This window comes from Macaca thibetana, chromosome Y (assembly GCF_024542745.1).
Source record: "Macaca thibetana thibetana isolate TM-01 chromosome Y, ASM2454274v1, whole genome shotgun sequence".
NCBI lineage: Eukaryota > Metazoa > Chordata > Mammalia > Primates > Cercopithecidae > Macaca > Macaca thibetana.
The window spans coordinates 3,619,930-3,645,235 of NC_065599.1; the positions used below are offsets into that span (position 1 = coordinate 3,619,930).

Sequence of the window (25,306 nt, forward strand, 5' to 3'; positions counted from 1 at the left end):
TAGTATTTCTTACTTGAACTATGAAAAATGTGTAACATACAGAGCAAAAGCAGCACTGACTTCATGGACAAACGCTGCATTTTACTATGTACCTCACAAAAACTTGCTTGTGAAAATCAGATAAGAAAAGCCTTGTGATTTTCTAAAGTTGCAATACACAGGAAGCCTATTTAAACACTTTAATTTGAAAATTATGCATTTGGGAGGTACAAAGTGATTTTGTTTGTTTTCTTGTCTTCCCCCCCGCCCCCCGCCCCTCGCCCCCACCTCGAGAACCTTCAATTTCCTTTAGCCAAAGTGCACTGCTCACTGAAGCGTCCTCCACACAGCCTCAAGTGATCGTGCCAAGTCTCAGCTTCCCAAGTAACTGCGAGTAGAGGCGCTCGCAACCTTAGCTGAGTGTGTGTGTGTGTGTGTGTGTGTGTATGTGTATGTGCATGTGTGTCCGTGTGTGTGTGTGTGTGTGCGCGTGAATACACACAGGTTTCCCCAGGTTGCCGAAGCTGGTCTCAAACTCCTGGGCTCAGGTGAACTGCTGGCATGGGGCTATAAAATCGATGAGATTTCAAGGGTGAAACACCACGCCAAGCCTGATATTTTGATATATGACTAAATTAACCTAATTCAAGTACATGCTTTCTTGGGGATAATATTTTAAATATTTTACTAACTTTTAGTGATTTCAAATATACGAGAGATCAGAGATCCCCAAACACTAGCCTCCAGCGGGTACCTGTCTCTGGCCCGTTGGCAACCTGGATGGTGAACCACTCGCACTGCCTGAGCCGCGCCACCTGTGGGATCAGCGGAGGAACCCTACTGTGAACTGCGCATGCGAAAGATCTAGGTGGCGCTCTCCTTGGGAAAATGTAATATCTGAGGACGACCTGAGGTGGAACAGTTTCATCTGCAAACCGTCCTACTTATCCTCCCGCTGCCACGCCCTGTCCTCCTCACAGATCCGCTGCCCAATCCCCACCCCCGTCACACTGCTGTGACCCGCAGCCCCGCCACAACCCGTGCGCACTGGAACCCTGACGCCCTCCAGGCTCCCCAACGTGTCCAACTCACAGCCTTCTCCCTTTACACACTCCTAGTCTGGGGAAAAATCATCTTCCACTAAACGAGTCCTTGGTGCCAAAATGGTAACAGATTAAACGAGTTCATTATGTTACTCAGGTTGGTCTCCATCTCCTGACCACAAGCCATCCTCCCACCTTCACCTTCCCAAATGCCAGGATTACAAGAGTAAGTCAGTGTCCCAGGTAAATAAAATAACTTAAGCACATTTATTTTGCTTCTGTTTTAGGCTATTGCCATTTATCTTGATTGCACTCACTGATTCGGATTAAATTATTTACTATGCCAGAGATACAGGAAACAAGTTTCAAATCCTGTCATGTAAGGAGGGAGACAATTCAAGGCTTTACAGAGGGAAATTTAAACTGTGATTATTCATGGTCCCAGACTTCTACGTACACTAAAGTAACGCATTTTATGTAAAATATCTATAAAATTCTGTCAAGCAAACTAGAAATCTGACATGTGCTAACTGAAAGGACAAGTTTTTAATCACAGTGGTTAAGTAGATTGCCTGTCTATTTAAATTATGGCCACATGCACAAAGGAAAACTGCTTTAATAAAAAGTGCACATGAGGCGCCCTAGCTCGCTGTCCCACAACTTGCCCACCTGTCAGACATGGCTGACAGTAGAAGCAAGAATCCTCATGAAACAGACAATGAGTTTACAAAAATGAGTTTCTAAATAACACTAGCGATTTCTTTCCCTACTGTCTCTTCCCGTAATTCAATACAGACACATTAAAAACCCAGCCTGTTTTATAGACAACATCCAAAAACCTCGCTGTCTTTGTATTTTTGCTGAGAGACCAACCTGACCACAGAAATAGAAAACAAAGTTGCTTTAGAGTAGGACAAACAGCCTCTGGGTCACAGGGCCCTCACGGCGCATGCATCTGGTTTTGGAACCACAGGTGGCCAACCGCGGGGTGAGATGTCACATCCGTACTATACCTAAAGGATGCCGAAAGTGCTGGAAAAACCCAGCCTCTCTCTGAGGCTGATCAGTGCGAGGGCGGTGGGCATCTTCTGAGGCTTCCCGCACCCTGGTGGCCTGCAGTTCCACCCTCCTGGGGAAAACCTCCTGCGAGAAGCCATCAGAGCTTGTGCCAGGTGGCGCCGGCATTGTGCACTTTGGAATTGGGTGCTTGGATGTCCCATGCCCTAACCGGCATCCTGACAGTTGCAAGCCGTTGATCCACAGTGAACGCATGAAACATCTCTCTTCCTTTGGCAGGCCAGAAAGATGGTACTGCATATTGCCGATCTAGTGGAGAGAGAGAGGGATCAGTGCTGGTTGCTTGGGCATCTTGGGGCACTGGGCCTGGGCAGGAGTGTGGGAGGAAAGTCGCCTTGTACAGTGGAATTCCCCTGCTCTTGAGGCCAGGAATCCTGCAGGGACTCTGGCAGGTCTAGGCAAATAGAGTCTCCCAGTACCATAGTTCCTCCCTGAGCATGATACCATGCTGAACTCCCAGGAGCATTCTGAAGGACCTCTCACCCAGTGCCCTGTGAACACCAGAGGCCAGCAGCTAGGGATGCCCATGGATGGCATGTGTGGATGCTGTTGTGCACTGCCTTGCCAAGCCCGAGGCTCCTGTAAGCACAGAGGCACCCGCGATGCTTGCTGGCAGGGCTCTGCAAGACCAGGACTTTGGCCTATGGCTCCTAGACTTCTGTACGCAGCAGACCGTGCTGTGGCCCAGGGTCCCACAGTCAGTGCAGCGGGCTGTGGGCCTGGCAGGGCTTCCCAGGAACCCTGGGTCAGCGTAGGTGTGGCAAAGGATTGTCAGCAGGGGACGCCCACCGACCTCCAGGGGAGCAGCCCCCAGAGGCCAGGGGTTGCGGTGGTGTGGGGTGGGAGGAGTAGGCCATGGTATGTGGGAGCTCTGGAGGAGGGTGCCCCTGTTCAGCCTAGAGGCAGGGGAGGGCATCTGGGGTGCAGAGCAAAGAGGCAGCCTTGGGGGATGATGCAGTGCTGGTGGTGGACAACATAATGGCGACGGTCAAGGTCGTGGCCAGGGAGGAGGTCGATGAGAAGTGGCAGAAGCACCAGAGGGCACAGCCTGGCCTTGGCCCCAGCCAGCAACGGACTCTCTGGACATCCAACTCTTGGAGCTTGGCTATCTGAACACCCCAGGCCCCAGGGCATCCCCAGTTTCTAGACCAGATCCTAAACTTTGCAGCTGCCCATTCGGGATGGCTGGCAGCTGGGGCTGGGTGTTATGCTTCTCAAGGCAAGATGGGGTGGGGCCAGGCCAGAGCTGCAGGGGGTCAGACAGAAGACAGGGGATGGAGGACAGAGGAGAAACCAAGTCCAGGCTCTTGTAGATAGGAGGGCAGCTTGTTTGCGGGTGCTGTGAGAGCACGTGGTAGGGAAGGGGTAGCCCAGATCATCACTAACAATGGAGAATAACGGCACCAAGGACCCTTCACACACAGCAGACTGTTGAAGGGCACTTTTCTCTTGGAAAGTCCCTGGAGGAAGGGGAGTCTGCATGGCCATGCCAGCCATGAAACTATCCCCACTCCCCATGCCTGTTTCCAGCAGGCTCATGCCAGAAACCCAATGTGCATACCCAGAAATCAGCCCGGATCACACAACATGAAGTCCTGTTTAGCTACATGATGGAACTGCATGTCAGGCTGTGGAGACTCGGTCTGGAGAAGAGGTCGGGTTTCTGAGTCAGGCTGATGTCCCCCTGGTACCTCCGGGTGTCTCAGCAGGAGAGCTGAGAAGAAGAAAAGCTTGCTTCACCCCAGCTAGCAAGCCACCTCACCCATCTAGATGAAATGGTCGCTTTGAGTCTCTCCTCTTTCTCCTTCTTAGCCAGGCAGGTGGAGGAACTCGGCCATCCTGGGTCCTGGCAGCAGAATGAAGTTTTCCTCTTGTCACAACACTTACTTCTGCAAGGAAGTGATCACTAAGGAGCATTGTGTTGGTGTCCTCCTAAAGGAATGCCTCCTGGCATGGTAGAGGAGGTGGTATGTGGAAGGGTATGCTTAGCATAAGACTTAGGGAGTCCTCCCCTCCAGGATACAGGGTTTATCAATACTACCTAAGTGATCTACAGATTTTATGCAACGCTTGTGTAAATATCAGTGATCCATTCCTCATGCAAAAACACTCTGAAAATCCTAAATTTGCTATGAAATCGATGAAGATCCTGAAGAGCCAGAGCAACCCGGTAAACAGCATAGGGCTGGAGGCAGCACACTGCCTAACTTTACAATATACTGCAAAGTTTTACCTAAAATAGCACAGAAGAAAGGAAAAGAAGGTAGATGAGCTAAAGAAAAACAGTAGGAGCACAGAACTACATCACTGCTTTTGCCTCTCATGAACTTTTCCCAAAGAAGCAAGAACGCACAATGCAAAATCAAGTCTTTTCTATAAACTAGGCGAAGAACAACCTGAATGTCTACGTAAAGGATTTTAAAATTAGATTATTTTGGCCAGGCGTGGTGGCTCATGCCTGTAATTCCAGCACTTTGGTAGGCCGAGGCAGGCTAGTCTCAAACATGAGGTCAGGAATTTGAGACCAGGCTGTCCAAGATGGCAAAACCCTGTCTCTACTAAAAATACCCTAAAGTAGCCAGGAGTGTTGGTGGGCACCTGTAATCCCAGCTACTTGGGAGGCTGAGGCAGAAGAATTTCTTCAACAATGGAAGCAGAGATTGCAGTGCACCAAGATCACACCACTGAACTCCAACTAGGGCAACAAGAGCAAAATTCTACCACAAAAATAAAAAATAAAAGAGTAGACAATTTCTCACCAGTCCTTAATGTCATACATGCAACGATAGAAACACCAGTGGAAATCAGAAGGAAGAAGCTCCATGACAATGGTGTTGGTAATGATGATCTCAAAGTGACTGCAAAAGAACAGTAAAGAACATCAAAAACAGAGAATGGGGTTATATCAAACTAAGGTGCTTCAGAAGAACACAGGAAACTAAACAGAGGGAGGAGACATCCTACAGGATGGGAGAAATTATTGGATCACCATACATCTTACAATGAGTGAATACTTACAGTACATAGGGACTCAAATGACTAAAGAGCATGAAACTGGATAGGCTAATGACATGAATATTCATTTGTTTACGTAAAACACACAGTTGCCCAGCAGGCATACTACAAAGTGCTCATCATCCCTAATACGTAAGGCAAAAGCAAATCAAATCCACGACAAAATGTCATCTCATTTCAGTCAGAATAGCTATTATCCAAAAGACAAAAGAAACATATTTCTGATGAGGTTGCAGAGTAAAGGATATACGTGCATTCTTTTGGGTGAGAATGTAAATTAGTGCAGGCCTTACACAGGGCTTTATGTCCATTTAAGTATGGAGACTCCTAAGAAATCTACAAGCAGAACCACCCATCATATGATCCAGCAATCCAAGTAGCGGGGCAACATCATGTGTTTGGTTCCCTTCTTTCTAGCATATTTCCGGAGTGGACATTATTTAAAGACTCCCTATGTTTGAGACCAATTTTCATTAATGGGATGTTTCCCATTTGCCTGGAACCTTCTCTGTCTCTGTCACTATGTCTATGTCTATGTCAAGGTCTACATCTATATCTATGTCTATCTATGCCTATCTCTATCTCTCTGTCCGTCTTTGTCTCTGTCTGCATCTCTATTTCTGTCTCTATCTCTATCTTTATACCTCTTTAACTCTATCCTTATCTCATTTGAAGCTGTTTGACACCTCTTTGCTCTTTATTTGGATTATTGCTTCTGCACATGATTCTCTCAGTCAACTGAAACCCATCTTCTTGAACGCTGGTCGATTCAGGCTTTGCTAAATAGGCATCCTTGTTGTTGCAATGCTGTTGTAGGGTAATCTGGAACTTCAATGATCTTTGAGAAACTTAACATCTCCCTACACTGGTGCATCTTTCATGTATTCCTTCCTATTATTCGTGATCCTTGCTTGTCCTTTTACTATCATCTATCTTCCATTGAGCTCCCTTGAATTCTTTAACATATTCCACTTCAAGTCTCTCATCTTCCATCCTTCTGTCTACCACTAAACAAGTCTTTTTCTTTCTATTTCAGCCACTCAACCCACTATCGTCATGAGAAATTTAGAGTCTCAAAATCAGAGGCTCTTGAGAGATTCAAGGATCTTGCCCACCTTCCAAAAAATTATCTGATGGAAGTGGAAAAGAAAAATGGCTCATTAGAAGAGATTGAGAATTTTAACTACCCAGGTTTTGAAGACATCCAGACTGTCATTGAATGTATCCTATGGGCAAAATGTAGTCCTCTGACTCCCTAGATTAAATGTTAGGGCTAAATAATCTCAGCAAATTCTTCTTTACCAATACAGAGAAAAGGTATTAGACCTCCTGTTGAGTAGATAAACTTGTCTCATTTTTTGGAAGCACAATTTAGATAAAATATATAATGGATAAAAACCAGTGAAGTTTACATTACTCTATTGCTTTATTCATGACTAAATTTTAGGAGAATTATAAAATTTGTTTGCCATTATCTATATCTTTTGCATATGCATTTTGTGTGTGTTATATTTCTACCATATATGTTATTACCATGTTAATTTTGAATATCACTTAAAAAGGTGGTATTCTAATTGGTTTAGAGACAAATGAACACTATTGTGAATTATATACTCCTAAAATCCCAGAAATAGATGACCAAGTTCACATGTCTCATGCAAATATTTAGCAAATGAGATTAGTTTAAAATTATTTATTTAAAATTAAAAATTAAATTATTAAATTATTTTAAATGATCACGAGTTGTTATGGTGTAAGTGTATGAATATATTTGTTGCCCAGGTATAGTGGCTCACGTCTATAGTCCCTGCACTTTGGGAGGCCAAGGCAGGTTGATCATCTGAATTCAGAAGTTTGAGACCAGACCAGTCTGGCCAATATGGCAAAACCCAAACTCTACTAGAAATACAAATTCAGCCACGAATGGTGGTGCACACCTGTAACCCCAGCTACACAGGAGGCTGAGGAAAGATATTGCTTGATCCCAGAAGGCACAGGTTGCAGTGAGCTGAGATCTCACCACTACACTGCAGGCTGGGCGAAAGAGGGAGACTCTCAGTGAAAAGAAAAAAAAAAAAAAACATGAAAAAAGAGAATACATTTGCATTCTTCTTGGATTTGCTAATTCACTAATTGAGCTGTGTTACATTTACTCAACATTTAATATTTTATAAACATTTTTATGAAAACAGAGGCATTTCTGCTATTCAGTAAAAAAGTGTCCTTTTTTTAACAGAACGTTATTGTAAACTGGTTTTATTACCAAACCTTTTCTAAAATATCAAATACATTTGAGAATGATTTCCATAGAATCAGATATAACCAGGTAGCATTAAAATCTAAAGTTGACAGTGGGAACTTACAAAGGCCTGTTGGTAAAAACAGCCTCATAATTGTTTATGGAGTTCTTAGACTAAACGATGGGAAAGAATGGGCAAGTTCTGGAACCTCACAATATTTGGTGACTTTGAGAGGACAGGAATTCAACCCAATATACAGGTTCTCACAGAAAAGGCTGGTGGCAATTTCCTGGCTTGGCATCTAGTCTCAAAGTTTTACAAAATATAATCTGAGACTAATTATAGAAAGTTTTCACAAAGGGAACTGGAAAGGCCTCTGTGGCCAGGCATGGTGGCTCATACCTGTAATCCCAGCACTCTCACAGGCCAAGGTGGGAGGAATATTTGAGCCCAGGAGATCACTAATATCCAAAAACAAACAAATGAAAATACAAAATTAGTCTGGCATGTTGGTCTCAGTTACTCTGGACGCTGAAGTGGGAGGGTCACTTGAGTCCAGGACGTTGAGGCTGCAGTGAGCCAGATGCTGTGTCTAATTTTAAAAAGTAAATAATGAATAAATGAAGAAATAAATAAATAAATAAATAAATAAATAAAGGTCTTTGTGGTCAATGACCACTGTTACTGCATTTAGGTAAATAATGACGAAACTAGTAAGACCAGACTTATTTTGTAAACAAGAGTCAAGAGAAGTAACTGCAGAATTGTGTTTCAATGGAAAACTATAGAGCACCCACATGAGATATCTTACAAGTTTTTATTAGTCTACATTTTCAATTCTCATTTTATTCAATATAAAACTACAACTCTCCAAACTAAAATTTCAACATTGTGTCCCCCTATAGTGATTTAGCACCACTGAAAACTAAAACTGCCCAGTTGTCCCCAAACCTTGTAATCTGAAGCTGGATGACTCTATACCAACATTTTAAACAGTCATCTTAATGCCTTTAACAATTGATGGCAACACCAGAGTCACTAAAAACTGCAAACCAGGAAATTCATTCAATCATCACTGCCATCCTCACTCCACCATCTAAAATACACTTTAAGTTCAGCATATAGAAATGTCAATTGGCTGGCCTCTGGATGGGGAACAGGGCCTTTGATTAGAACTGATCAGGTCAGGAAGACAGCACCCTCATAAATCTCATAAATGTTATTAGTACCCTCCTATAAGAAACCCAAGAGTTCCCAACCTTTTCTACCATGTGTGGACTCAATAAGATGTCAGTTTAAAATCCACAAAGTGGGCCCTTGCCAGAACACTATCCTTATTGATTCCTTCATCTTTGGCTTCTCAGGGTCTGGTATTACAAGAAATGTTGGTTATAAACCACCAAGTCTAGCTATTTTCTCATAGCAATCCTGGTGGCCGAAGACGATAAAACGTATTCTATTATTCATTAGAAAGCATGACTTTCCTATGAAAATTAAGGAATAAGGCTTTATAGAAAGGCTTGTTATAGAAGGGCTTTTCACGATTTACTCTAACTTGAAGTCCCTATTCGAAGATTGATGAATTGTCCTTTACAGGTTATACTTCTGTCTCCCATTCCTTTAAATCATTATGACAGAATGCCTCATGAAGATAATTTGTGTGCAAAATTCCCATGGTTGGAGTATCACAGACACTTTGTCTTTTTTGTTTTGCTTTCTTTTCTTTTGGCAGGGTCTCAGTTTGTCACCCAGGTGAAAATGCAGTGTGCAGTGGAGCAAAGACGCTCACTGCAACCTGGTCCTCATGGCCACAAGCAATCCTTCTGCCTCAGTCCACCAAGCAGTGGGACTAAATTTATGCACTACCACCTGCATCAAATTTTTGTCTGTTTTATAGCGACAAGATTTCTACATGTTGCCCAGGCATGAGTCAAACTCCTGAGCTAAAGCGATATGCCTCCCTCAGCCTCCCAAAATGCTGGGATTAAAGACCTGAACCATCACAACTTGACCGACACTAATTCTTATGCTGCCACTGTGAAGATAGACAAGACTAGGGAGTTTTATCTTTACATTTAATCCTCACAGTTCTACATTATATGTGAAGGAAAACATAACTTCATAATGTAAATAACTCACTTGAAAATCAAAGTTGGTATCTTCTCCTTTAAAATTGTTTGCAGACTTTCCCTATAAAAATTGATGATCTTGCCAAAATTTTCCATGAAAATGCTTCCTCTTTGCAGATTATGCTGTTAATTACAAGAATTATCACTGTAAAACTTCTGGAAGTGCATATATTCTATTTCTGTAAGTTGTAGGTTCAGCAAAGTTATTTGGTTTTCTTATTTGGGTCCTATTTCTTACACTTTTATCATTAGATCATTTCTTAAACCTTTAAGCCATCCCCTATCTGAATCTTCATTCTGTTGTTTTATACACTTAACTTCCCCAAAAGCATAAGGTTTAAAATATTCCTATTCATATCTTCAATGATATCTGATAGGCCGAGCATGGTGGCTCATGCTTGTAATCCTAACACTTTGGGAGGCAGAAGAGGAGGGATCAAGATTTTAAGAAAAGCCTGCCCAACATGAAATGCTGTCTGCACTAAAAATACAACACTTTACCCAGCTGTGGTGTCACACTCCTGTATTTCCAGTTACTTGGAATGCTGAGAAAGCACAATAGCTTGAGCCCAGAAGGTGGAGGTTGTAGTGAGCCAAGCTCGAGTAACTGCACCACAGCTTAGGTGATAAAGCTAGACACTATCTCCAAAAAAAAAAAAAAAAAAAAAAAAAAAAATTCTGATAAATTTTCAACACTCCCAGATTATTCCTATTGGTAAGAATATCTTACTAATGTGTTGGTTACAACAACCAATGTCAAATATTTCAAGACAATATTAATGTGAGTATCTTCCAAATCTAAACACTAATTTTCCACTATTTAAACTAGGAACATTTATTTTCATTAAGCCATGTACTTAAGAAACTTACCTGGTTCCATTTTGATTTTGGTGCAAAATATGTTTTTAACTATTGTTCCACTCCAGTCACAGAATTCTTCAAGAAGAATGTTCTGGATGTTTTAAACTCTAGTTATCAACCATATCTAATTATTTCCTTTGACGTTTACTATTCCTCTGAAGGATAAATGTTTTAAGCTGAGGCAGACAGTTTTGTAGTCTTTCTGAAGACTTTTGAAACTTGACTTTGTGATCCGTCAACCTCTGCGCCACAAAGCACAGGGATTACAGGCATAAGCCACCTTGCCTGGTCGAAGCTGTTAAGTTTTTAAAAAGAAACACAGCCTAATTAGGAAACTTGTGCAGTTTCCAAGGGAGACTTCACATATGCTTACTTTTGTATCTATTTATGTGCAAAGCAACAAAGTCAATTTTCTACAAACAACACAATTTACTCTCCTAATGCATTTGCTTTTGAGCCTGTGTAACAATAAAATCTGGCATTTTGCATTACATGTATAATTTCATTCTAAAACTTTTAATACAGACATTACACGTAAGCTGGCATTTTTCAAATAGCATTAAAAATTATGAAATTACTGGCCATGTGCAGTGACTCATGCTTGTAATCACCGCACTTTGAGAGGCCGAGATGGGTGAATCAGGAGATCAAGACCAACCTGGCTAACACATGTGAAACCCCATCTCTACTAGAAATATAAAAATTAGCAGGGTGTGGTGACACGCACCTGTAATTCCAGCTACTTGGGAGGCTGAGGCAGGAGAATCACTTGAACCTGGGAGGCAGAGTGTGTAGTGAGCCAAGATTGTGCCACTGCAATCCAGCCTGGGCGACAGAGTGAGACTTAATCATAAAAAAAATTTTACATATATATGTATGTGTATATATACACACACATACATATACATACATACATTATATATATAATTACTTTTAAAAAATCTCTTTCATCCTAATATCTCAAAAACTTCATGGAGGAGGTTAGTATCTACCTCTCCACGCAAAGCAAACCTGTTTCTTATGGTGATACTCAGGAAACTATGCAAAAACATTTTAATTTTCAATATACAAACAAAACTTCGTATGTGAGAAAGACTATTTTAAATATCTGCTTCAGTCTCCTTTTTCAGATTGACTTCCCCCAACACCTTTTCTAGAAGCCCTGTAATTTGAGCTACCATATTCTTCATGAGAATCACAGTGTACCCTATCCACTGAAGATGGATACATTCATTCTTTTCTGTCACTGTGCTCATGAACACTGGAATAGAAATCACCACAGCTCCTTGAATAGTTCTCCCAGCTTCTGTCATCTCTATCTTGTGTATTGTTATAATCATGGCAACTCCTTCCCCCGAAAGTCATTCGAGGACCTGGTGCATGTGCTGCACCATGAGAGGTCCCTTCAGGGTTGATAAAATAATAGAACTTATGTTGAACTATATTTGAACATTTTTAATGGTATCACTAAACCATGAATCAGTTAAAGTACTACTTGGGCATATCTGCTTTCCTCTGCCTCTGTTGTGGATATTAACTGTGACTGCAATAGTCAAAATGTTTTATTTCAAAGAAGTGTAAGAGTAGTATTTTGAAGCTTAAGAAAGTTTATTCTAAAATAATGGTTGAGTCATATTTTCTGAAAATGAACTGAAGTTCTAACCTTCGTGTAAATCTCTATGCTTTATACTGTTAACAATTCTCAATATTTTCACATTATTTTTTCTTTGTAATTTTCCTTAACATTTCATTAAAACAATGATCTGGTCTATTAAATATAATTCTATAATTTACAAATAACACCTGGACTTTTACTATAACTCTGATATGCATCTCTCTAAGAACTTCCACTTGGACGTTCAGAATGATCTCTACCATGGCCAACATGATCAGTATATTAAAACAAACAAACAAACAAACAAACAAAAAAACAAAAACGAGGCTGGGTGTAGTGGTTCATGCAGGTAATCCCAGCACTCAGGGAGGCTGAGGCGAGTGGATCATGGAGTCAGGGATTCAATCCCAACCTGGCCAAGATGGTGAAGCCCTGTCTCTACTAAAAATACAAAAAAATTAACTGGGTGTGGTGGTAGACACCTGTAATCCCAGCTATTCATGAGGTTGAGGCAGAGAATTGATTGAACCCAATAGGCAGAGGTTACAATGAGCCAAGATCACACGACTGCACTCCAGCCTGGTGACAGAATGAGTGAGAATTATTTTCAAAAAAAAAAAAAAAAAAAAAAAAAAAACCCAGAAAACTTCTTTAATTTCAGAATTAACAATTTAAAATTTAAGAGATCTACTGGGGTTGCTGGCACCCAAGATGGCCAAATAGGAACAGCTCCAGCCTCCAGCTCCTGGCGAGAGCGACAGAGAAGACAGGCGATTTCTGCATTTTCAACGGAGGTACCAGGTTCATCTCACTGGGGCATGTCAGACAGTTGGTGCTGGTCTGTGGATGCAGCCCTTATCAGCAAGAGCTGAAGGAGGGTGAGGCATCGCCTCATCCGGGAAGTGCAAGGGGAAAGGGAATTCCTTTTCCTAGCCAAAGGAAATTGATACAAACAACACCTGGACTTTCGGGTAACTCCTACCCTAATACTGTCTTTTACCAAGGGTCTTAGCAAATGCACACCAGGAGATCATATCCTACACCAGGCCCAGAGGGTCCCACGCCCATGGAGCCTTCCTCATTGCTAGTACAGCAGTCTGAGATCTAACTGCAAGGCAGCAGCGAGGCTGGGGGAGGGATGTCTGAAGCTTAAGCAGGTAAAGAAAGCCACAGGGAAGCTCTAATTGGGTGAAGCCCACCACAGTTCATGGAGGCTGGCCTGCCTCTGTAGACTCCTCCTCTTGAGACAGGTCATAGCTAAACAAAAAGTGGCAGAAACCTCGGCAGAGGTAAATGCCCCATCTGAAAGCTTCGAAGAGAGCATTGGATCTCCCAGGATGGAGGTTGAGACCTGAGAATGTACAGACTGCCTGCTCAAGTGGGTACATGACCCTTGAGTAGCCTAACTGGGAGACATACCCCACTAGGTGCAGACCAACACCTCACACCACACATGGAGGGGTACAAGCCTGAGACGGAGCTTCCAGAGCAAGAATCAGACAGCAACACTCGCTGTTCAGCAATATTCTATCTTCTGCAGCCTACGCTGCTGACACCCAGGCAAACAGGGTCTGGATTAGACCTCAAGCAAACACCAACAGACCTATAGCTGAGGGTCCTGACTGTTAGAAGGAAAACTAACAAACAGAAAGGACACCCACACCAAAATCCCATCAGTACATTACCATCATCAAAGGCCAAAGGCAGATAAAATCACAAAGATGGGGAAAAAGCAGTGCAGAAAACCTGGAAATTCAAAAAATTAGAGTGCATCTCCCCCTCCAAAGGAACAGAGCTCATCACCAGCAACAGAACAAAGCTGGATGGAGAATTGTCGAGTCGAGAGAAGAAGGCTTCAGTTGATCAAATTTCTCAGAGCTAAAGGAGGAACTATGTAACCTGAGCAAAGAAACTAAAAACCTTGAAAAAAGAATGGATAACTAGAATAATCAATGCAGAGAAGACCTTAAAAGAACTGATAGACATGAAAACCATAACATGAGAACTATGTGACAGTTGCACAAGCTTCAGTAACTGACTTGATCAACTGGAAGAAAGAGTATCAGCGATTGAAGATCAAATGAATGAAATGAAGCAAGAAGAGAAGTGTAGAAAAAAGAGTAATAAGAAATGAACAAAGCCTCCAAGAAATATGGGATTATGTGAAAAGACCAAATCTACATCTGATTGGTGTGCCTGAAAGTGACGGGGAAAATGGAACCAAGTTGGAAAACACTCTGCAGGATATCATCCAGGAGAACGTCCCCAACCTAGTAAGGCAGGCCAACATTCAAATTCAGGAAATACAGAGGACACCACAAAGATACTCCTCAAGAAGAGCAACTACAAGACACATAATTGTCAGATTCACCAAAGTTGAAATGAAGGAAAAAATGTTAAGGGCAGCCAGAGAGAAAGGTAGGGTTACACACAAAAGGAAGCCCATCAGACTAACAGCAGATCTCTCGGCAGAAACTCTCCAAGCCAGAAGAGAGTGGGGGCCAATATTCAACACTCTTACAGAAAAGAATTTTCAACCCAGAATTTCAAAACAAGCCAAACTAAGTTTCATAAGTGAAGGGGAAATAAAATCCTTTACAGACAAGCAAATGCTTAGATATTTTGTCACTACCAGGCCTGCCCTATAAGAGATCCTGAAGGAAGCACTAAACATGGAAAGGAAAAACAGGTACCAGCCATTGCAAAAACATGTCAATATTTAAAGTCCATTGATAGTAGGAAGAAACTGCATCAGCTAGCAAGCAAAATAACCAGCTGATATCATAATGACAGGATCAAGTTCACACATAACAATATTAACCTTAAATGTAAAGGGATTAAATGGTCCAATTAAAAGACACAGAAAGGTAAATTGGATAAAGGGTCAAGACCCATCAGTTTGTTGTATTCAGGAGACCCATCTCACATGCAGAGACACACACAGGCTCAATATAAAGGGATGGAGGAAGATCTACCAAGCAAATGGAAAACAAACAAACAAAAAAAAGCAGGGATTGCAATCTTAGTCTCTGATAAAACAGACTTTAAACCATCAAAGGTCAAAAAAGACAAAGAAAACCATTACATAATGGTAAAGGGATCAATTCATCAGGAAGAGCTAACTACCCTAAATATATATGCACCCAATACAGGAGCACCCAGATTCCTAAAGCAAGTCCTTAGAGACATAAAAAGAGACTTAGACTCTCACACAATAATAATGGGAGACTTTAACATCCCACTGTCAACATTAGACAGATCAATGAGACAGAAAGTTAAAAAGGATATCGAGGAATTGAACTCAATTCTGCACCAAGCAGACCTAATAGACATCTACAGAACTCTCCACCCCAAAGAATAGAAAATACGTTCTTCTCAGCACCACAGCACACTTATGCCAAAATTGACCACATAGTTGGAAGTAAAGCAATCCTCAGCAAATGTACAGAAACAGAAATTATAACAAACTGTCTCTCAGACCACAGTGCAATCAAGCTAGAACTCAGGACTAAGAAACTCAATCAAAACGGCTCAACTACATGGAAACTGAATAACCTGCTCCTGAATGACTACTGGGTAAATAACGAAATGAAGGCAGAAATAAAGATGTTCTTTGAAACCAATGAGAGCAAAGATATAACATACCAGAATCTTTGGGACACATTTAAAGCAGTGAGTAGAGGGAAATTTATAGCACTAAATGCCCAGAAGAGAAAGCTGGAAAGATCTAAAATTGACACTGTAACATCACGATTAAAAGAACTAGAGAAGCAAGAGCAAACACATTCAAAAGCTAGCAGAAGGCAAGAAATAACTAAGATCAGAGCAGAACTGAAGGAGATAGAGACAAAGAAAACCCTTCAAAAAGTCGATGAATCCAGGAGCTGAATTTTTGAAAAGATCAACAAAATAAAATTGATAGACTGCTAGCAAGACTAATAAAGAAGAAAAGAGAGAATAATCAAATAGAGGCAATAAAAAATGATAAAGGGGCTATTACCACCAACCCCACAGAAATACAAACTACCATCAGAGAATACTATAAACACCTCTATGCAAATAAACTGGAAAACCTAGAAGAAATGGATAATTTCCTGGACACTTACACTCTCCCAAGACTAAACCAGGAAGAAGTTGAATCCCTGAATAGACCAATAGCAGGCTCTGAAGTTGAGGCAATAATTAATAGCCTACCAACCAAAAAAAGTCCCAAACTAGACAGATTCACAGCTGAATTCTACCAGAGGTACAAGGAAGAGTTGGTACCATTCTTTCTGAAACTATTCCAATCAATAGAAAAAGAGGGAATCCTCTCTAACTCATTTTACGAGGCCAACATCATCCTGATACCAAAGCCTGAGAGAGATGCAACAAAAAAAGAGAATTTCAGACCAATATCCCTGATGAACACTGATGCAAAAATCCTCAATAAAATACTGGCAAACTGGATCCAGCAGCACATCAAAAAGCTTATCCACCATGATCAAGTGGGCTTCATTCCTGGGATGCAAGGCTGGTTCAACATGCACAAATCAATAAACGTAATCCAGCATATAAACAGAACCAAAGACAAAAACCACATGATTATCTCAATAGATGCAGAAAAGGCCTTTGACAAAATTCAACAGCCCTTCATGCTAAAAACGCTCAATAAATTCGGTATTGATGGAACGTATCTCGAAATCATAAGAGCTATTTATGACAAACCCACAGCCAATATCATACTGAATGGGCAAAAACTGGAAAAATTCCCTTTGAAAACTGGCACAAGACAGGGATGCCCTCTCTCACCACTCCTATTCAACATAGTGTTGGAAGTCCTGGCTAGGGCAATCAGACAAGAGAAAGAAATCAAGGGTATTCAGTTAGGAAAAGTACAAGTCAAATGGTCCCTGTTTGCAGATGACATGATTGTATATTTAGAAAACCCCACTGTCTCAGCCCAAAATCTCCTTAAGCTGATAAGAAACTTCAGCAATGTCTCAGGATACAAAATCCATGTGCAAAAATAACAAGCATTCTTTGCACCAATAACAGATAAACAGAGAGCCAAATCATGAGTGAACTCCCATTCACAATAGCTTCAAAGAGGATAAAATACCTAGGAATCCAACTTACAAGGGATGTAAAGGACCTCTTCAAGGAGAACTACAAACCACTGCTCAGTGAAATAAAAGAGGACACAAACAAATGGAAGAACATACCATGCTCATGGATAGGAAGAATCAATATCGTGAAAATGGCCACTTCGACCAAGGTAATTTATACATTCAATGCCATCCCCATTAAGCTACCAACAGCTTTCTTCATAGAATTGGAAAAAACTGCTTTAAAGTTCATATGGAACCAAAAAAGACCTCACATTGCTGAGACAATCCTAAGCCAAAAGAACAAAGCTGGAGACATCACGCTACGTGACTTCAAACTATACTACAAGGCTACAGTTACTAAAACAGCATGGTACTGATATCAAAACAGAGATATAGACCAACAGAACAGCACAGAGCCCTCAGAAATAATATCACACATCTACAGCCATCTGATCTTTGACAAACTTGACAAAAACAAGAAATGGAGAAAGGATTCCCTATTTAATAAATGGTGTTCGGAAAACTGGCTAACCATGAGTAGAAAGCTGAAACTGGATCCCTTCCTTACTCCTTATATGAAAATTAATTCAAGATGGATTAGAGACTTAAATGTTAGACCTAAAACCATAAAAACCCTAGAAGAAAACCTAGGTAATACCATTCAGGACATAGGGATGGGGAAAAGACTTTATGTCTAAAACACCAAAAGCAATGGCAACAAAAGCCAAAATTGACAAATGGGGTCAAATTAAACTAAGGAGCTTCTGCACAGCAAAAGAAACCACCATCAGAATGAGCAGGCAACCTACAGAATGTGAGAAAATTTTTGCAATCTGCTCATCTGACAAAGGGCTAATATCCAGAGCCTATAAAGAACTGAATCAAATTTACAAGAAGAAAACAAACAACGGCATCAAAAAATGGGCAAAGGTTATGAACAGACACTTCTCAAAAGAACACATTCATACAACCAACAGACACATGAAAAAATGCTCATCATCAGTCACCATCAGAGAAATGCAAATCAAAACCACAATGAGATACCATCTCACACCAGTTAGAATGGCAATCTTTAAAAAATCAGGAAACAACAGGTGCTGGAGAGGATGTGGAGCAATAGGAACACTTTTACACTGTTGGTGGGACTGTAAACTAGTTCAACCTTTGTGGAAAACAGTATGGCGATTTCTCAAGGATCTAGAATGAGAAATACCATTTGACCCAACCATCCCATTACTGGGGATATACCCAAAGGATTATAAGTCATGCTGCTATAAAGACACATGCACATGTATGTTTATTGTGGCACTATTCACAATAGTAAAGGCTTGGAATCGACCCAAATGTCCATCAGTGATAGATTGGATTAAGAAAATGTGGCACATATACACCATGGAATACTACGCAGCCATAAAAACGGATGAGCTCGTGTACTTTGTAGGGACATGGATGTAGTTGGAAACCATCATTCTCAGCAAACCATCGCAAGAACAGAAAACCAATACTGCATGTTCTCACTCATAGGTGGGAATTGAACAATGAGATCACTTGGTCACAGGAAGGGGAACATCACACACTGGGTCCTATTGTGGGGAGGGGGAAAGGATAGCATTAGGAGATATACCTAATGTAAATGATGACTTAATGGGTGCAGCACACCAACATGGCCCATGTATACATATGTAACAAACCTGCACGTTGTGCACATATATCTAGAACTTAAAGTATAATAATAATAATAATAATAATAATAATAATAATAATAATATAAGAGATCTATTGGACAAAATCAGAAAATGTTATAGTGCCATAGTACCCATATTCTCTACAGAAATGTTCATCTCGGAGAGAATGACCATAATCATGGCATGCATAGTCTTTACTTGGTGGAGCATAATCTCTGGCGTGTCAGGAACTTGGACGATGTCTGATTGCATAAGCTAAAGCAACAAATTTTAAGTGATCAGCTTCTAGTATCCAAATCATAACCTGTTTACAACATAAAAAAATTAAAGGTCTAGACCTCTAAACAGATATTTCTCCAAATATAATATGAAAATACCCAAAAAGCAGGTGGGACAGATACTCATAATTTGAGATTCAGTAAATGCACTTAAAATCCAAAATGAGACACTGCACGTCTCACATACAGGAACACTAAAAAATTGTAAAAAGCTGGAAATATCATGTCTTTGAGGGGATAGAGGCAAATTGGAACTCTGATACAGTGCTTCTTGGAATGGAAAATGATGCAACTTCTATGCAAACATGTGAAGGGTCCTCAAGAAAACACGCATAATTATCATATGATTGAGAAACTCCACTCATTTATACCCAGAATGGAGTAAGTGTACTCAAACTAATACTTGTGCCTAGAAGTACTGTGGTGGAAACAACTCTCAAAAATAATGGGTTAGCAGCTTGTGTAAGGAGTGAAGTGCTGTGATGTAAATGAACTTTCAGTACATCCGGTAGAAGGAAGGGAGACAGAAAAACTCATGTAGCGTTTGAGCTCATTAAAAGGAAATGTCCAGAAAACATAAGCTCACACACAGAGCACAGATTAGTGTATAGGAGGAAGCCCCAGACTGACAGGGGAAGCCCAACCCTGCTCTAGGGAGACTTAGACAGATGTGGGAGGCCCAGTCCTGCCCTAATGAGGCCCAGACTGATGAGAGGCACAGTCCTACTCTTAGGACGCCACAGGATGACAGAAGAGGCACAGCCCTGCCCTCAGGGAGCACTAAACTGATGGAGGAGGCAGAGCCCTGAGGAGTCTCAAGGAGTCCTGGACTGATAGGGGAAGCAAAGTTCTCAAGGAGCCCCAGACTGATAGGGGAGGCAGTCTTGCCCACAGGGATTCTCTGATCACAGGAGACACAGTCCAGAGCCAGCTCTGTGGCAGACAGGGTTTCCCACTCTTGAAGCCCAGGGCATAAGCAGGCACCCTGAGGTGAATGCGGGCCCTGGGCAGAGGAGACAGCAGCCACCCAGTCCTAAGCTCCCTCATGCTATACTCAACCTCAGCCTGAAACCCCTGAAATTGCATGAGGACGAGGCTTTCGCAACGGGTCCCAGAGGCCAGAGCAGCAACAGCAGTGCGAGAGGGCCCAGCATGTCTTGGACAGCAGAGACCCTACAACTCCCCCCAGCAGGCGTCCTAAAGGGGAGCAAGAGGACAGGTGAGTGGACTCCTAGAGGGTGGGCGCTGGGCAGAGTGGGGCTCCCTCTGGCCTCCAGGGCATGCACTGGGCAGAGCAAGGCTCCCTTCAGGCACCCAACCTGCACCTGAGCAGGTACCCGTGCTTCCCTTTCCAAGCAGTCCCTGAAATACCCCCATGGCCAGGAAAGGGGGAGAAAGGAGGCACTGGAGGAAGAGGGCGAGATAGCATGCCAGCTGGCTAGGAGCTGTGAGCAAACCTCATTCTGGGACTCCCCAGGGCCCCCTGGGCCTCATTCAGGCAGGGATCAAGCCGGGTGCTGCCACATCTGCACACAGCTGGGGACTGCTTCCATAATGGAGGCTGAGAGCCTGTCGCCGCTGCCCTTTCCTACCTCTTGGCTGGTTGATCTCCATGCCCACACAGGGGAGCAGGTATTTCCAGATGTCCACGCTGGAGAGTCAGCCGGGAGAACACACTTTATGGATGTGTGGATGTGCGTGTTCCTGTCTGAACTCCGGCAGACCCAACAGGGGCTGCTTCCGAACCCCACCTCGCTACCCCTGCTCAGGGTCCTTGCCACTTTCAGTCACCTGTGACCACAATGGGGCTGACCCCACCTGCCCTTTGGGGCCCAGACTATTTGGGACCCCAGCCCTGCTCAGGACCCCCTTACCCTGAGTGGGACCAGAACCCAAAGCTGGGCTGACTGTTCTCTCTGCTTTGGGTCTTTCCTGGCCCCTCTGAAGCCCTAAAGAAGTCTGCAGCTCTTTGCCCATGCCTATGTCCTGAATGGTACTACCTAGGTTTTCCTCTAGGATTTTTATGGTATTAGGTCTAACATTTAAGTCTCTAATCCATCTTGAATTAATTTTCGTATAAGGAGTAAGTAAATTATGCTGCTATAAAGACACATGCACTCGTATGTTTATTGCAGCACTATTCACAATAGCAAAGACTTGGAATCAACCCAAATGTCCATCAGTGACAGATTGGATTAAGAAAATGTGGCACATATACACCATGGAATACTATGCAGCCATCAAAAAGGATGAGTTTGTGTCCTTTGTAGGGACATGGATGCAGCTGGAAACCATCATTCTTAGCAATCTATCACAAGAACAGAAAACCAAACACCGCATGTTCTCACTCATAGGTGGGAACTGAACAATGAGATCACTTGGACTCAGGAAGGGGAACATCACACACAGGGGCCTGTCAGGGGGAGGGGGGAGGGGGGGGAGGGATTACATTGGGAGTTATACCTGATGTAAATGACAAGTTGATGGGTGCAGCACACCAACATGGCACAAGTATACATATGTAACAAACCTGCACGTTATGCACATGTACCCTACAACTTAAAGTATAATAATAATAAATAAATTAAAAAAAAAAAAAAAAAAGAAGTCTGCAGCTCTAGGGACTGGTGTTGCTGTGGGACACTCCCTTGTCTTCCTACAACTAGGCTCCCTCTCCCCAAGAGCCACTGGTCCTGGTGTATCCTTCCAATGGGTTCTTGGTCTCACTGACTTGAAGAATGAAGCCATTGATCAGGTGCAGTGGCTCAGGCCTGTAATCCCAGCACTGTGGGAGGGTGAGGCAGGCAGATCACAAGGTCAGGAGATCGAGACCATCCTGGCTAACACTGTGAAATCCCATCTCTACTAAAAAAATACAAAAAATTAGCCAGGCATGGTGACAGGCGCCTGTAGTCCCAGCTACTTGTGTGAGACTGAGGTAGGAGAATGGCATGAACCTGAAAGGCAGAGTTTGCAGTGAGCTGAGATAGTGCCACTGCACTACAGCCTGGGTGATGAGTGAGACTCTGTCTCGAAAAAAAAGAATGAAGCCGTAGACCCTTGCAGTGAGTGTTACTGTTCTTAAAGATGGTGTGTCTGGAGTTTGTTTCTTCAGAGGTTTACATGTGTCTGGAGTTTCTTCCTTCTGGTGGGTTTGTGGTCTTGCTGACTTCATGAGTGAAGCTGCAGACCTTTGCAGTGACTGTTACAGCCCTTAAAGGAGCATGTGTGGAGTTATTCATTCCTCCCAGTGGGTTCGTGGTCTCCCTGGCTTTAGGAGTGAAACTGCAGACCTTCGCAGTGAGTGTTACACATGGTAAAGTCAGTGTGGATTCAAAAACTGAGCAGCAGCAAGATTTATTGCCAAGACTGAAGAACAAATCTTCCATGAGACAGAAGGGAACCCTAGGGGATTGCCGCTGCTGGCTCAGGTGGCCTGCTTTTATTCCCTTATTTGGCCCCATCCACATCCAAATGATTGGTCCATTTTACAGAGAGCTGATTGGTCTGTTTTACAGAGTGCTTATTCGTCCATTTTACAGAGTGCAGATTGGTCTGTTTTACAGAGTGCTGATTGGTTTGTTTTATAGAGAGTTGATTGGTCTGTTTTACAGAGTGTTGATTGGTTTGTTTTGATACAGTACTGTTTGGTGCATTTACAATCCTTTAGCTAGACAGGAAAGTTCTCCAAGTCTCCTACCTGATTAACTGGACACAGAGCACTGATTGGTGCATTTACAAATCTTTAACTAGACACAGAGCACTGACTGGTGCATTTACAATCCTTTAGCGATACAGAAAAGTTCTCAAAGTCCCCACCTGACCGAGAAGCCCAGCCAGCTTCACCTCTCCATACCCCCTCTAAACAGGACACTCCAACTGTTATTAGGAATTTGGCTGATGACCACTCTAGCTACTTCCTGCTGGATAGGGGCAAAGAAGGGGTCATGTATTTGTAGTGTCCTCCAGAGAGGAACTCTTTAGGCCAGTGGGCCTAAGAGTGGAAGGACTAGTGGGGCAGTCCAGGGGTCCTCAGTAGAAGTTGTTAGTTTAAGTAATTTGGGGTTTCATTTGTAAGACCATCTGTAGTCTGATGCCCTTGATTCTAGAGGAAACAAATTTGACAAGAAGGTTAAAAATACAGTGCTCAAAGGTGACTAACAGCAAGATGGCTGCCACAGGACCTAGAAAAGGGAGAAGCCAAGTTGTCCAACTCTGGAGGTTAGTTTAAGAGTTTGAAAGGCATTGTCTGATTTCAGAAGCCTTTTCTAGTAAATGCCAGGTGACATCTCTTACTATTCTGGACTGGTTAGTGTAAAAACATTATTCCCCTAAGAAGGTGCAGAGTCCTCCTTTCTCAGCAGTGAGGAGGTTAGGCCTCAGTGGTTTTGGAGAGTCACTGCTGCAAAAGAGTCTATTTGGGATTGAAAAATAAGGATAGACTTCATTATTTCTTGCAAGCTGTCTGAGAAATCCTTTGAGAGTGTGTGGTAGTAGGATAATGAAGTAGATAAACTGATTATTCTCATTCCTGTAGCAGTAGCCATTCCTAACCCTATAACTAGAGGTATTAGTTGTATGGCTCTCTGCTTATGGACTTGAGATTTGAGGGATACTGATAAGGTCTGATTTCCTGGGACAATGTTAATGTTGGGACTTACAAAAACTAAGGTGCAGGGGAAGTTCCAAGATGGCCACATAGGAACAGCTCCAATCTACAGGTCACAGTGTAAGTGACACAGAAGATGGGTAATTTCTGAATTTCCAACTGAGCTTTGAAGACAGTAGTGGTTCTTCCAGCATGGAGTTTGAGATCTAAGAACAGATAGACTGCCTCTTCAAGTGAGTCCCTGACCTAACTGAGAGGTACCTCCCAGTAGGGGCTGACTAAGACCTCATACGGCCAGGTGCCCCCTGAGATGAAGCTCCCAGAGCAATGATCAGGAAGCAACATTTGCTGTTATGCAATATTTGTGGTTCTACAGCCTCTGCTGGTGATATCCAGGCAAATAAGTCTGGAGTGGACCTCCAGCAAACTCCAACAGACCTGCAGCTGAGAGTCCTGACTGTTAGAAGGAAAACTAACAAACAGAAAGGACATCCACACGAAAACCCTGTCTGTATGTCACCATCATCAAAGACCAAAGGTAGATAAAACCACAGATGTGGGGAGAAACCAGAGCAGAAAAGCTAAAAACTCTAAAAATCAGAGCACCTCTTCTCCTGCAAAGGAAAAGAGTTCCTTGTCAGCAATAGGAAAAAGCTGGACAGAGGATGACTTTGACAAGTTGAGAGAAGAAGGATTCAGAAGATGAGTAATAAGAAACTTCTCTGAGCGAAAGGAGGATGTTTGAACCCATCACAAAGAAGCTAAAAACCTTGAAAAAAGATTGGACAAATGGCTAACTACAATAAAGAGCATAGAGAAGACCTTTAAATGACCTGATGGGTCTGATAACCATGGCACGAGAACTACATGACTCATGTACAAACTTCAGCAGCCAATTTGATCAAGTGGAAGAAAAGGTATCAGTGATGGAAGATCAAGTGAATGAAGTGAGGAGAGAAGTTTAGAGAAAAAAAAGTAAAAAGAAATGAACAAAGCCTCCAGGAAATACAGGGCTATGTGAAAAGACCAAATCTATGTCTGATTGGTGTACCTGAAAGTGACTGGGAGAATGAAATCAAGTTGGAAAACACTCTTCAGGATGTTATACAGGAGAACTTCCCCAACGTAGAAAGGCAAGCCAACATTCAAATTCAGGAAATACAGAGAATGCCACAAAGATACTCCTCGAGAAGAGCAACTCCAAGACATATAATTGTCAGATCCACCAAAGTTAAAATGAAGGAAAAAAATGTCAAGGGCAGCCAGAGAGAAAGGTCAGGTTTCCCACAAAGAGAAGCCCATCAGACTAACAGCGAATCTCTGAGCAGAAACTCTGTAAGCCAGAAGAGAGTGGGGACCAATATTCAACATTCTTAAAAAAAAGAATTTTCAACCCAGAATTTCATATTCAACCAAACAAAGCTTTATAAATGAAGGAAAAATAAATTTCTTTACAGACAAGCAAATGCTGAGAGATTTCATCACCACAACCTTACAAGAACTCCTGAAGGAAGCACTAAACATGGAAAGGAACAACCAGTACCAGCCACTGCAAAAACATGCCAAATTGTAAAGACCATCTGTACTAGGAAGAAATAGCATCAACTAACAAGCAAAATAACCAGCTGACATCATAATGACAGGATCATATTCACACATAAGAATATTAACCTTAAATGTAAATG

At 42.3% G+C, this 25,306-nt stretch overlaps 1 pseudogene; it reads right to left on the bottom strand.

Moving 5' to 3' along the window:
• LOC126947179 (RNA-binding motif protein, Y chromosome, family 1 member B-like) overlaps window positions 1-4,924 on the bottom strand; it is a 54,958-nt pseudogene extending 50,034 nt beyond the window's left edge.
• Window positions 4,925-25,306: the final 20,382 nt, after the last annotated feature.